General features: G+C 41.0%; 1 protein-coding gene across 1 annotated transcript in view; it reads left to right on the top strand.

Annotated features, from left to right (window-relative positions):
- Positions 1 to 14,551, top strand: part of LOC141788046 (SH3 and multiple ankyrin repeat domains protein 2-like) — a 290,879-nt gene that overhangs the window by 18,435 nt on the left and 257,893 nt on the right. The window lies entirely within an intron of this gene.

The following is a 14,551-nucleotide window of genomic DNA, read 5'->3' on the forward strand; positions in this document are numbered from 1 at the left end:
GAGGACACCATGGACAAATAAGAAACACTCACTGCAAGGTGTCTTCATGAGGAATATGAGCTTTTATCCATCTGTTTTATTCTCCCTATCTTTGTTTATCTTTGTTTATTTGCCTCATGCCCCATGGTGGTCGGTCAGAGTGGTGCTTGTTTTCAGGGTGGAGAGAAAGCAAAGTCAAAGCATCAGCAGGATTTACAGTGAAGGGACCGGGGAAGCTTTTTGTGTCACCCTGGCCATTCTGTCACATCTGCATTATTTAACAGGACTGCAGAGATTCTGACTCTAATTAATGAATCTTCATGCTAATCTTGTTTGCTTGTTTTGCTGCATCATAGCTAACTCCCCATGGACTCTCCCCAGCAACAAAAGGGCTGTTTACATGACATTAAAATATATTAACATAGCATTTACACCTGTGTAAGGTGGAGACTAATTAGGATGAAAGATAATATGTGTAAAATTGTTTAATGAGTTTTAGGGAGGATGGATTTGGAGCAGACGGACTCAGATGAGAGCTGCAGACTGTCACAGCTGAGTTTGTGACTCAGTTTATTTTTCATTTGATCAGGAAGGAGCAGAGTGATTAAACAGCCTCAACATGAGCTCCTGAACATAGTGATGCTGACAAAGATAATATATTTTGAAAATTATTTCAGCTCTGCTTGCTCCAGCTGCTTTCGTTCACTCCAGCCCTTATCCACCTCCAGTGGTACCTCCAAATCCCTCAGTGCTTTTTTGACCTTCTTCACCTCTGCACTGCCAGTCTTCAGAGTCAAACCTGCTGTCCATCCTAAACACTAGACCTGTCCTTGTGGAGGCAGAGCTACCAGTTCCACAGCCCTGAAAGCTTTAACTTCCCCCACATCAGACATCTACTCTATCTCAACTGTCTTGTTTTTATTTGGTCACTGCTCTTCTGCAAAGCCTTACCTGAAGAAATCATCAGTTAATGCAAAGTCTTTATGTGAAAGTGGACATTGACTCCTCCATTACTAAAAATGTTGTCAGATGCATTGGTATGGTGGCTTCTCTAGCCCAACTCACACTGGGAGTTCTATGCTGCAAAAAGTCAACGCTGTGTACTGTGTTACCAATCTGTTCCCATTCGACTCAGTGTTCCCATTCACACTGGGGGGCTGTGGTGCTATAGTATATATAGTAGTCTATTTTCGATTTAGTGCGCTCCCAGCATGCTTCAATCTGAACAGAGATGATCAATCTTGACAGAAAACCGGGCAGGCAAGTATTTCAGATCTTCCGGACCTTCAAAATAAAATACAATAATCTTTATGACTGCAGAAGGTTTTTGAGCAGATAACTTAATGTAAAAAATGAAACCCTCTAAAAACAAAACCTTTCGGTTGGGTCTGCATCCCTGCTTATAGTAAGAGCTCAGAAGTCCAAGAATTAGAGATGTCCAATACCACTATTTTCAGACTGATACCATTTCGATACCACAAGTACTTTTTAACACAAAATTTCAAGTAACAATGACAGATAATTTTGATCAAAGACATCACAGTCACTTTGCTCTTGAGTCCAAAATCAAACACAAACAACTCTCTCTGAGTTTTTGACTTGTTTTTAATAAACTAACAGAAGTGCAAAATAAAACTAAGAGTTGCCAGACTTTTAGTATTTTTTTTACTTCTTAAGACTCAAGCTTTTGTCTGGTGTGCATTTTAAATTCACTTTGCTATTTGGGAGAAGTAAGACCTAATAAGTAAAATAAATAAACTTAGCTTTTGTAAAAGAAGTTTAATTATTTGTGTTATGAGTTCTCTTAGTTGTTTATTAGTGTTATCATAATTAAATATGTTGTTTTTTCCACTAAAATGGGTGTAATGTTGTGATATCACCAAAAGATAATGTGGGCAGTGTCCCCAAATGTGGCCAATAGGTCAAAATGAAAAAGTGAAAAATAAAGTACCATGGGTCTGAGAGGCAGAAATGTAATGTCCAGATATGTGGATGCTGTGTCTTGAGAGGTTAACAAACTGAAGTGCAAAATAAAACAGTTTAACTCTCCCAGGTTCATTCATGTTGTCTGAACAGGACCTGACGCTGGTGTCAAATCACAGCAATGAAGTGTCAAACTACTGGTGAGGAGGACTAACGTGACATAAGATTATTTTTCTTCCTTGAGTATTGGTTGCTGGTATCGGCAGCCTCTCACCGACCCCTTAAAAAAGTTTGGTATCGGCTCGATACCAAATACCAAATACCAACGCCAGTACTCACCCATCTACACCAAAAATGATATCTAAATCAAAATATACAACCACAGAAAGACACAGCTCCTTAGGAACCATAATTTCACTGGTTGTCTGATCAGGGGAAACCAACAGATAAATACAGCAGTGCCTTAACTTATGAGTTTCAAAAATGTTTCTAAATGAGTTAGCTAAGTGTCATTAAGTAGTGCTGTCACAGTTGCAACTTTTTCTGGGTGTTATTTTAGAGTAAAGTCTAAAAGTTTTGCAAAATAACTGCAATTGCAAGCTCAAATGCGAGCCCAACACTCATGCTTCAATTGCAAGCTGACCGCTAATTGTGCAACAGTGAGACACAGCGCTCGTAACCTGCTTGTAATTTTAGCTCTAAACTCAAAGCAAATAACTTGCCAAGAAAAAATAATCTAAAAAACTCAGGAGTTGGGACACACCTAAGTTGGGGTACCACTGTACTGTGTTTACATCCAGTGTGTAAAGAAGTGTTTTATGAAAGACATTGCGCTCCTGGCCATGTTGTTAGACTCAGCATCAGTCCGGATGTTGTCTTCAGCACAAGGCCACTCAGCATCCCTCTGTTATGCTGTTAATGAAAAATACATTGGAAACACTGTCAGTGTGTGTCTGTTGTATTATTCATCCTGAAAATCTCTGCTTTGCTCCTCGGCTCTTCAGCCATCTCTCAGCTCCTCTGTTAACCCTCAAACCCTGGAGATGTCCCGCGTGTTACTCACAATCCACTGCCTCTGAGTCACAGGTTTACACGGACCAGTTGTCTGAAGAGAGATTTTTATCCCATCTTTGATCTTCACTTGTTTACTTGTTTGTTTTTCCCCATCCTCCTCCTCTTCCTCCTCCTCCTCCTCTTCCTCCTCCTCTGCTCCCCGCCCATCCTCTGAGAGTTAACTGTGTGCGCAGGCAGTTGCATCAACAGAAAGAGCAGCATGTAATCAGATTCTATGAAGCATGAATCTTGAATGCAGTTATTGTAGGGAGTCATATATTATGTATAAGCTCTAATTCTAGGTCACAGATCAGCGTATTACGTGATGAAGAGGAAGTTATTCAGCTTTAGGTTATCCTGTCTGTGTGACTTCATTTTCACAATGTTTCTATGGGGCACATGTCTTGTGAATTTTCTTGGAATCAGTAAAATTTGATGAAACTGGGAAATTTCTCACTCAGACAGAGCATCAAATAAACATCCAGAATCAGAAATCCTCATTTTAAAGAGATGAACCCCCACTCCCACTCACCCACCCGTCTTTCCTCTGCAGGGAGAGGAGTGGGGAGGAGAACTGTTGTAGGTGGATGGCTTGATGTGATTAATGCTGATGCTTTGTGTTTTACATGTTGCATAATCATAAATGGGATTTGCATGTAACAAACACTCAGTTTACAAGTTTAAGTCTTACATAAGTGTGTGTGTGTGTGTGTGTGTGTGTGTGTGTGTGTGTGTGTGTGTGTGTGTGTGTGTGTGTGTGTGTGTGTGTGTGAAACTGGACATGTAAAAGCCGATGGAGACATACTTGGACTCTTCTTAGAGAGCTGTAACTCTCTCTGTAAACATAAAATAATAAAAGCAGCAGTGTGTGGAGAGTGATCTGATTAACTGCAGACAGCTCCACATCCTCCCTCTCCACCCCCTCCCCCTACTAAGGGAGCCTGGGTGCAACAGTGGAGAATCCTCCTTGAGAGAACTTTCCTCTTCTGGTTTTTGTGGCAGCATTTCTGTGGTACATAGGCTCAGATATAGACTCAGAGTTTAGTTTCATTAACACCGAGAGCATTGTGAATCAGATCGTGAATGTTTTGGAGCATATCTTAAAGTCAGAAGACCTGGTAGTAAGACGGCCTGTTAGTCAGAAAATGAGGAATATCAACAAAATCCAAACTACTGTTATGACTAATGGGTAAAATGATTGTCTGACTAACAGGCCTTCTGATGTTCTGACTAATAGGCCTTTTCATTTTTTGACTAGTGGGCCTTTTGATTTTCTGACTATACAGCCTTCTGTTTTTTTGACAATCAGGCCTTCTGATTTTCTATATAGTGGGCCTTTTGATTTCTTGACTAATGGGCCTCTTTATTATCTGACTAACTTGCCTTCTGATTTTCTTGGCAACAGGCCTTCTGAGAACAGGGCAGAACTTAAATCTTTATGCTTGTTGTAGTGTGTTGCAGTTATTTGTATCAGCAATTTAAGGTTAAGTTGTTTTCTTGCTACAACAAAATAAATAGATAGATAAATAAATAAATAAATAAACAAACAAATAAATAGTTATATGACTCTCTCTAAGTCCACTTTGTGGCACTTTAGGGTTTATGCGAACTGGGCAAGTAATGTATGGAAAAAGTAGTCTCAACACACCACCAGACCAGAAGGGGTCAGTTAGACAACAACAAGACCATTTAACAAAAATGGCACTATCATTAAATACTGATCTGATGAGGAGATTAAGACAACTCTGTATATAAAGGTATATCAAACTAAAATAGGATGAATTCCCCAGGACTTCTTCTGTGTTTGAACAGTTGCTGTAAACTGGATATCCACCCAACGCTTACAGCTGAAGGTTTCCAGTTACAGGGTTACACTTTTAACTGGAACACCAGGACCTGACAGAGACACACCCACACTATTAGGCTGAAAAAAGACCATTGTTTAGCTTGTACTAAGCCAAGTTCATCACTAGCTGTGAGTCTGCTTATTGTGGACGGAGGGAGGGGGAAATAAAAACACTGTGGGTGTTCCTTTAATGCAAAAACTACATGAAGCATATCATACATATGAAGCAATGTTTGTCCGACAAGACTGGACTGGTTGGTGTGATGTCAAACACAGATTGGAGTCATATATGGAGATGTGTTTTTGAAAGGAAGATTAAAGTGTACTGAACACTATAGTTTGGACATTATCTGCTTTTTAGTTGTTTTTTTACCTAACAAATTTCATACATGCATGTGAAACGTGTGGTTTGTTGTACCTTGACAAACTTAGCTGGTTCCGAGTTTGGTCTGGAAGAGAAAATGTCTGGACTTCTGGATTTACTCTGACCCAGTAAAAGTCTGCGAGTCTGTGGCAAAATGTGGGTGATATAGATAAATCCTCTTGTTGTGGATGTTTGTTGCTTTTGTGATTCAGCTGCATTTGTAGAATCAAATCTTCCTGAGCAGAGGGGGATGTTTGTTTCTGGATAATCCTGTAAAGGTAGTTCATCACATTGGAGTGAAAATCCTGTAAATCCAATAGTTCAAAAAGCAATAATGCCTCCAACGCTGAAACAAAACAAGAGCTTTTAAAGAGGAAGCTGCCTGGAAACAGTGAGGCAGGGTCAGATGCTGAAATCAGCCATGAACTTTTAGAGTCTGTAGAAATTTGATCCTCCGAATACTTTGCTTCAACTCTAACAGGCTTTCAAATTAGCCTAGTATGAAACCAACGACTTGTAAAATATTTCCCACAACTTAGGGTCAGCTTTAGCTAGCTCTCGGTGTAAAAGAGTCACAGTTGTATGGTTGAATATATGAAGTGATACATCTGTTGCTGTTTTCTGCCTCAAACTTGAAGATTTTATCTGCTGTAGTAAGAATAAAATTAGACAGTCCCACACAGATCATCAAGAGCGGATCCAAACTCCCTCACACAACCCTGAAGCTACAGGTCAGCTCTCATTTTAGCCTCATACCAGAGCATTTCCCTCCTCATATCCGACTCTTCTCTTCTTTTCTCTAAACTGTTTGCATGAACGAGTGTTTCCAAATCAGATTTAGTCAACCTTTTACACCACCACCATCAACGCCCCCAAAACCTGCTATTTACAGCTTCCTGCTCCGTTTGGGGGCTGGATTCATTCACACAAATGTTACTCAGGAGTGTAACAGAGAGTTTCACACAGTGGTGTTCTATGAAAAGCATGATACAGATCCTCAAATGTCACAGAGCGGTCAGAAGATCCCCCATAAAACATGAAGCTGAAGAAGAGCAGGACTTCAGACAGGAATGAGTATGCCTTATGCTCTCTGAGTGAAAGGAGATTATGTGTGATGTCAGACAGACATTTGGGGTCAAAGAATATATTAGTTATTTTGATTCTGCAAAAAATATAGTTATCAGAACTCCTCAACTCTCTGCTCTTAATATGTGATATTTAATCTTCTGATCCAAAGAGAAAATTATCAAACATGCATGAAGTTAGGTTTAATTCTTTACTTTTCTACCTGTGTTTGATTCTGTAATATAGTTACTCCATATACATATAGACCCTTACTTCTACTGTGGGTTATTCAACAGCTAGAAAGTTCCTTTAAAAGGCTGTGAGGAGTATCTGTTTAAATGAATTGCACACTGTTATGAAGGCGTGACTCTTAACAAGGTGTGTATTTGTTTTGGAAGTAAATGGAGATAAGAGCTTCTTTTAAACTCTTCTTTTCTTTGTTAGAGACAACTTTTTACCAGATATGTGATGAGGCAAGATATTTATCAACATAGAGCAATGGTTTGAAATGTGAACACAAGCAAACTTTGACATCTTGGACCATAGTAGCTGGCTATATAGCTAACAAAACCTGGCTCTTCATTTTATTGATTGACTCTCAAGTTTGAACAGACCACTGCAGAATAACTGCTGCATGTGGGTTGGAATGAACACTATCACAAACAGCTCAACTTGTGTTTAAGCCTTTAGCTCATGTCTTAGCCTTTAGCTTGTGCTCTGTCACGCTCCTGCTTAGCTTTCTACTGCTCTTCCGTCTTTTTTTGTCTAACGGTGAGGCACCTGTGTCCACCATCACTACAAAACTAATCAAAGAAATCTTTTTCAGCAGAGAAAAACACAGATTTATCTTCTCACAACTAAACTTAGTCAGCCAGTGTAGTTTTGTCCTACAGACTGTGACTCGACGTAATCAATCCAATCCTATTTGACCCAATTGGGAAGCTAACAAACAGCATTTAGAAATAATATTGGTGCTGGTCATCTCATTTTAAAGTGTGGATTGCAATCACACAAGATTTTTCCTAAGATCGCTTAGAAACTCCTCACAGGGACTTTCGGAAAAGACATAAATAAACACAAAACATCAACCAAGGATACTAATAAATTTGAACAGAGTCATGGTTTTATTGATCTCTTCTTCACAATGTTTTTTATTGATACTGAATGCACACAACTCTTGAATGCTTCTGAATCTTTTCTGGGCATTTTCTAAACCTAGCAGACCAAATTTTCAGCCTTTACTTTACTGGGACTATCTCCTGCCAGCCCCTTTGGTTATATTTCTGAAAGGAGCAGAGGTGAGCTGATGTGAGGATGCAGCAGACCGTACTCCAGGAAATTCAACTAGCGAGCAGGCAGTGGTGGTGATGATGTTTTTATCACGCAATGGGTGTAACATGCATAAAAACGTCTGAGGTTAAAGAGGCAGAATCTTCCCCAAGACAAGATGAGACATCAGTTAGTCAGCAAATCGATTCGTGAACATGTAGAATTGATAAATATGCAAAAACTGTCATCAAAGTTTAAATTTCTGCTGCTTCCTCCTTCGGCATGAACATTTCTGCCAATAGGAATAAAAGTCATCAGATTCTATGGGTTATTTCCAGAGGTGTTTTTGTCAGGAAGTAAAGCCTCGTTTCCACCAAGCAGTCTGGTTTAGATCAATACAAGTTTGCTTGGTTAAGCCTGGTCTTGTTTGCGTTTTCACAGGTTAGCCAGATGCCAATAGCAACATCAGGTTAAAAAAAAGCGTGACACTATAGCAGTGTGACACAGTGTACCCAGTAATAAATCCAATGAAGAAGAAAAACATAACAAAGAGCAACTATGGGAGACATCCAGCAATTCACCTACTTTGTGAGTGGCACACGGCTTTCTGATACCAAACGCAATCAAGTTTTGTTTCAAAAAAAGCTTTGTGTTGCGAAGAGAAATACAGTAACTGCTGTTGCATGTTAAGTGATAATTCTTTCAACCAATCAATGACTGCAGTGTTGTAGCTCCATCTTCCAGGATTGGTTCAGTCTTGCACCCCAACAAAAGGGTCCCAAAAAGTGGGACAGCCCATCTTGATTTTTTGGGGCTCTAGCCTGGGAATAGTCGGTGGAAACACCATAAAATGCATGGCGTGCCAAGATGAACCAAACTGAGCTGCTTGGTGGTAATGGGGCTTAAGTAAACATATACACATGTTCTGTGCATCTCTGCTGAGATGCTGAAGCTTTTGAAGCTCTTTGTTCAGTGCTCTGGTTTAAAGTCTACAAATATACATGATACTTCTTAGATTGTACCATTATTTGTGTTTTTGTCGTGCAAACATCTCTCTGTGGTGTTCACAGAGTGCTTTTGATGTCATGTCTTGCCTACTAAGACTTCTGTCCGCCCACCGCCCACAACCCTGATCCAACAAGGAAGACATGCACACGTGTCAACAAGAAGTGAAGTTCAGAGAATTTAGGGGGCAGCACTTTGGCAGATTTCTGCAACACTATAGGAGCACTAAAGTGAACAAAAGACCTGCATGCAATGGTATGATACCCTTTCTAACAAGAGACAGACCTATTACTGATCTTTGACAAGCCACAAGACTCCACAGAACAACAAACTTTGGCCCATACCGCAAAGATAGGGCTGTGTCATATTGTGTACTGAGTGAGATATGCAAAGGATGGACAACATCATCAAAATCCTTCTTGTTGTCAGGTATTACAACCACATCTCATCCTGCAAATTCCAAAAACAAGACTTCAGATGGTCACTCTGATTGTGCACATTTACCCTGAAGAGTTACACTGCAGGCATTCAAGTGAGATTCAAGGCTGCTGGATGAAATGATCAACATGATGTTAGTCACTAAAATCCCAAAGGATGTTGAATGAGGCTCAGATTTATGAGAGCAAGTCTTCTTTAAGAATAGGCCTGTTCTCACTGAAGGCTAAAGGTTTGTGTTGCTGTAGGAGTTGAGTCAAATCAATGCCATCAGGTCAGAGAGGTCGTGAAGTGTTTCTATAAAAACTGTTTACTCTCTGTATGAAAACTCTGAAGGCCTTTTCAGCGTGCAACAATGAGGTGTGATCTAACATTTATCTTCACCTAATGTTTGTTCAACATGGAGTGAATCTCTTTGTGCACTTGTTGAAATGGAGAATTTACTCATCGTGTTTTCGTTTAGACCACATTAGCCTCACACTCATCAACCTTGCGCCTGTCTCTCTGCTGTGTGCATGTTTGTGCCTCCAGGTTGTGTGTATGTGTTTTTGTGTGTGTGTGTGTGTGTGTGCTGTGAAGTATTTATTCTCTCTGCTCATCTCACCGTCCTTAAATGCGTGTCATTTATCTCATGCGGCTCCATTGATTGTCCCCCCGTCGCTCCGCCTGGCAGTGATTGGACACTTTTCTCCACTTGTCTGGTCTCCCCACTGTTCCCAGCAGCGGCAGCGGGAAGGAAGCGCTTTAAAATATCTCTCTGAGCTGCTGCCAATGCCATCCTCATTTTCTCCTGTATTTTGTTTTAATAAGTTTGCTGAGCACTTATCTGGAAATGTTGCCACGGGATGTGAGATAACAGCTTCAGCAGCTTCATTCTCTGTTGTTTCCTCATTGTGGTTTGGACCCGTTCTGCGTGGACCCAGATGGTTGGTAATATGGGGCCATGCGCGTGCTAAGTCTGTTCAGCAGGTGACAATATAAGAGCTTGGAGATAAAAAGAAACAGTACAGGTCTCCATGTGGGTGGAGAGGTCAAAGGTGAAATAAGTTAGCAGCTTGGTGTGAGGATTTGGCAGAGGAACCTGAGAAAGAGGGCAGAAGATCTCAGCAGAGCAGAAATATTTGCTTAAAAGTGGCCAAGAAAATGGAAAATCCTGAAAACATGAGAGCACATCTTCCAAATAAGAGCGTGAAAAAGAAGCCTAATGTGCCCTGGATCCAAATATGTTGTTCTAAGGCTGTTTAAGACCAGAGATGGAGTTGCAGAAGGACACTGAAGGTCATTCAGATTCAGATAGCTTTATTAATCCCTCCACACTAATTGCCCCATGAGGGATTAATAAAGTGGTATGAATATGAATCTGAATGACATCAGAGCACTGTCTCATCCTAAGACCAAAATGAAAACCAGCAGGACTCAGGAAGAGGAGACCATAACCTTGAGAAAGACAGCCAATACTTTCAGCAGCGTCCAAACACTTTCACCTAAAACTGAGACACCAATGTACCCTCCCATACAAACCAGTCACTCAGTCCCTCCTTTGGTGGATTTACAGATCGTGACTGAACTTTTTCAGAATGTTTCAATACAGAGCACATCCCAAGGATCCGTACAAGCTGAGACAAGACAATAAACTTTTAAAGAAGTGAAAGAACACAGTGTGTCAGGAACAGAGAAGCGCAAAACCTGACTTAAATGCTACAAGGATAACTGATCTGCAATGGCACAAAGGAACGTCATGAGGAGCTGAAAATTAAAGCAATGCATTATTATGAACCCCCAATGCAGGCATTAGAAGATTGATAAATAGCTCCATGCAATGATTGGGTTGTCATGAGCTACAATCTACATTTCTATGTTTCTTTTTTTTAGTTTTGCTGGCAAAGTTTGCACATAACCTCATTTTCTGGAAGTTTGTTTTTGTCAGTAAGAGAAGAAATTTTGGATGGCCTACAAACACTGCTGCAGGTTATATCATATTACAACCTGGGACACATAAGAACACCTGGAAAAAAATCTTTTTTAAGATGAGATAATGATCACCAACATTCATAATAATCATGACTCATCCCTAGAACACGTGTAAAAGTTCAATTAAGTAGAGAGGCCAAAATGTTCTGCAAAGATAAATCAATTAATGGCTTAATGAGTTAATTCATTACTGATGAAGTAATATGGACAAACTAAGAGTACAGGAAAAAGGCCTTAAGCTGGAATCCAAACAGGGCCTCCAACTAAATGGGCACGAGACTGAACCACAAGGCTCTCCTCAGTAAGGCCAATTGATATAGGAAAGAAAATACTTTTATAATACCTGAGGGGAAATTCAGGAGTCACTTCAGTACTACAAGAAAACAAAAGTAAGAAAGTGTAACGCAAAAAAAAAGTATGTAAGAAAAAATAAATAAACGATGACAGCTTAGCCATCATTCTCCAGTCAGCCAGCCTCCACCTCCACAGGGTCCAGGACTGAGCGTCATGAGTCTGTTCAATCTGTCTCCTGTATCCTGTCTGCTCACAGCAGGTGAAGTTCCTTCAATGTGGCGTTGGTGTCTGGTGTTAGCTTTTTTAGCCATGTCTGTGAATAGCAAGAAACTACTTTTCCTTCTGGTATTTCCTCTGTTGCTGGGTTTGCACGGCTAGCTCGTCCATCGTATTGGAGATAAATCTTACGCTGCCAATAACAATGGATAGAAGGACAGGTTGATGTAATCACTTCTTAGCTCTCACCTCAAAACCACCACGTCATCCTCACCTCCCTCTCCTCACCTTGTGGGAAACATCAGGCCTTGCACCTGTTAGCATTGACATGACATGACCATAGACTGCTAACAGCCAATCTCATATGTAAACAGTGCGGCCATGGTAACATGTAGGGGCTCCAGACAAACACAGACCACTAATAAAATTAAAAATCAGACCACTTAATGATGCTTTGCTGTAGCTGAGTGTCTCTGAAGGTGGGGCCAAATTGTAGTGGTGCGAAAACACAGTTTCATAACAAAACGTTACATGTTGGCCTCTGTTTGGTGTATTTGAAGAGTTTCCTTCCTGTGGATTTATTTTGTGTTTCTCTGTCTTCATCTTAACAATTCTTGTCTTGTGTTAACCTCCTGTTTGAATGGACTCATATTACACCTTTTATCTTGTCACACACCTGTGTGGAATCACCCTCGATCTATACAATCTGTGTTTCTTTAGTTCTTTGCCGGTTGGTCTTATCTTCAGTGAGAGTTTTTGGACTGTCAGGTCTTTGTTTTTTCTCAGTTAATCTGCCCCTGGGTCCTCCCCTCTCCTGTTTTCTGCAAAACCTGACAAAAAACAAAACTTCACCCTGCTTTTTATTCCTTTCAGAGAGAAACAACAATGCTGGGTTCAATGCTCTTTTTCTGTTTGAAGTTAGCTTGGACTTTCATATCATCTTGCTCCGCAGCTGCTATAATTGTCCTGTCACTTTTCTCTCCTGCTGTAATACCGCCTCACTTTCTCCTCTAAGCACTAAAATGAACTTTTTGTTGACTTCAGATAAAGTTCGACAGTGGGATTAAAGTTCCCCCACGAGCTGCAGAGTTTGAGATGCTCTGACTCAGTCCTTAGTCTGTCACAGTTTGGTCCCTTTCAAAGTCCCTCACATCAACACACTCACTCATTTATCTGCTTCTGGCACATCACACTTCAAGGACGAGTTCACCTGCTGCTGTATCACAGCTGCTGACAGGTGCCACAGTAAAGAGATGATCAATGTTATCCACTTCACCTGTGAGTGGTCAGGATGTACCGGCTGATCAGAGCTGAGGTGGTGAGCTCCCGAGTGCTGAAAGTTTTTATATGAAGCTGCAGAGGTCTTAAAGCTCTGCTCCCTCCTTAAACAGCCTCTCTCTGCTCCAGGTGTGTTAGAGTGTAAGCTCACCCACTCACCTGTTGGACAGTTAGTGGGTTAGGCCCACACAGCAGACGGATCAATAGATGACTGAAGAAACCTAACATATATACATTTCCTCCTCCTTTAAAGCTGGCACACATTTTCCTGTGATAAGCTTATCGTCTGAGGTGAGTCACTCAAATATAAAATCTACTGTGAAACCAGTGAAACCAAGCTGTGCATTAAGCTACCTCTGCATCCTGTTCACAGTCTGCTGGAGTGGGTGGTGTAACTCCTACTGTACCACTGTTTGTTACAGTTCTCACTGTGCACACTGACCCACTTTACCACATATAGAGCACATTAATAATTCATGCTCTATACGTCCCTGTTACCGTACACCGTGTGTGTGTGTGTGTGTGTGTGTATGTGTTCCCTGGGTGTGGTTGGCCTTAAATAGATCGATGGCCCTGATGGTTCACAGATGCATCAGGAGGGAGGTTCAGTCCGTAGGTTGGTGCTTTGTATCCCTCTCAGAAGTTCTCCTTCACTGTTTGGAAACGGTTACAGCTGTGTGCAGATTTTGATAGCTGAAATTTGCCAACAGGGGGCTGCACGGTGGAGCAACAGTTAGCGCTGCAGCCTAACAGCAAGAAGGTCAATGGTTCAATTCCCAGCTTGGTGGGCCTTTCTGTGTTGAGTTTGCATGTTCTCCCCGTGGATGCCTGGGTTCTCTCTCTTCCAAAAAGAAAACATGCTCACCGGTTTAATTGGTCACTTTAAATTGTCCGTAGGTGTGAGTGTGTGCGTGAATGGTTGTCTTGTCTATGCGTCAGCCCTGTGATTGACTGGCAACCAGTCAAAGGTGTACCCTGCCTCTCACCCAATGACAGCTGGAATAGGCTCCAGCCACCCACAACCCTGAACAGAATAAGGGGTTTAGAAAATGAATGAATGAATGAAAGTTTGCTAACAGCTCTAAGCTGTAATAGACGAAGAACAGCAACTTTACCTAAAACAAGCTCACCTTGATGAACGGTAAATGACACATCTCCACAGGTGTTTCAGTGTCAAGTGTAGCTCTGTGAACTGGCCACATAGACATGAGCAGACATGTTCTTCCATAAAGTACCAATTTTCAGACTGCAGTTTTTAAACCTCTACATATTCAGGTGCTGTAGAAATCCCTTAATCTGTCCATAAACTGATCAAAAAATTCTATAAAAAAAAAAAAGAAAATCAGCACCAGATCTTAATGAGACCTTCCCTAGATCTTCTTGAAACAATAAGGTTTGAGCTGGACCTCAAACACCAAGGTCTGCCCCTAACCCCACCCTTTACAGCTCTTCAGAGGGCTAGCCAATCTGGAGAAAGGGAGTTTGTGGAGCAGGGATCCCTTAAAGAGACAGCAGCTAAAATAAATTGTTTCAGACAGAGGCTGAAAAAGAAGGTTTTCTAAAAACACCAGTGAGATTATTTGAGCTGTAAATTGTGTAAAGAAACCACAGGGGCACCTGATGGACAGAATACACCAAAAAACATATTTTCCCCTCTTTAAAGACTATAAGGAGTTTATAGTGGTCTTGAAAAGGCCGGGTCCCTGTCAGGATTCAGAAGAGCTTTGTTCCATGGTGGAACATTGATTCTGGAAATCCTGATGCAACTAGACATTTTTATGATGCTTACAATTGAAATTCAGAGAACTGTAAGATACAGTCTCTAGTGGAAACTTGAGGAACTGCCGCTTTTG

This window comes from Halichoeres trimaculatus, unplaced genomic scaffold (assembly GCF_033239565.1).
Source record: "Halichoeres trimaculatus isolate MK-OKI-2021-1 unplaced genomic scaffold, fHalTri1.1 fHalTri1_scaffold_3, whole genome shotgun sequence".
Taxonomy (NCBI): domain Eukaryota; kingdom Metazoa; phylum Chordata; class Actinopteri; order Labriformes; family Labridae; genus Halichoeres; species Halichoeres trimaculatus.